Raw genomic sequence first — 985 nt, forward strand, 5'->3', positions numbered from 1 at the left:
AAAGAGGTAGCGTACCTCGGTCATCTTATCAGTGAAAAGGGTGTGAAACCGGATCCTTCAAAATTAGAAGCAGTACGTGAATTTCCAATTCCAAAGAATGTAAAAAATGTCAGGCAGTTTTTAGGGCTGGCAGGTTATTACAGACGATTTGTAGAGGGTTTTTCAAAAATAGCTAAGCCTCTGTCTAAATTACTGAAGGATGATGTGCCGTTTATCTGGACGGATAGGGAACAGGCGGCATTTGAAATGTTAAAAGAAAAGTTATGCAATCCACCAGTATTACAATATCCTGATTTTACCCAGCCGTTTATATTAACAACAGATGCATCAGGATACGCAATAGGTGCCATACTTTCACAAGGACCTATTGGTAAGGATCGACCGATAGCTTATGCATCACGAACGTTAACGGAAAATGAGCAGAAATTCGATACTTATGAAAAGGAAGCATTGGCAATAGTAAACTTTGTTCAGCATTTTCGCCCGTACCTTTATGGTCACCAATTTACCCTCGTTACTGATCATAAACCATTAGAATGGTTTAAAAGCGCGACCAATGTAAATTCAAGAATAGCTCGCTGGCGATTGAAGTTAGCAGAATATGATTGGCGATTGATGATTGACAAGGTTGTCTATAAAGCAGGTAAAATGAATGTGAATGCCGATGCTTTGTCTAGGAATCCAGTATTAAAAGAACCAGATCAGATTTTTGTTATGACTCGAAGTCAATCAGTTACTAAATCAAAGCACCTGGAAATAGAGGATATAAAGAAACTATTGGAAAAATCTGATTCAGGAGAATCGCCAAATGAAAATGATTCCTCGTCTTCAATAGGAGGTGAAGAGAATCCTATCTTAGGAGATCATTTCCCGGAAACTCAGGCTCAAATCCACTTTGAATCTGAATCCATTCCTTACAATTCTAATCATGCTACAGATTCTGGATCTTCACGCATGATTCCTACCGATTATAATATACAAACTA

This window comes from Cephus cinctus, unplaced genomic scaffold (genome assembly GCF_000341935.2).
Source record: "Cephus cinctus unplaced genomic scaffold, Ccin1 Ccin1_scaffold0413, whole genome shotgun sequence".
Classification (NCBI taxonomy): Eukaryota; Metazoa; Arthropoda; class Insecta; order Hymenoptera; family Cephidae; genus Cephus; species Cephus cinctus.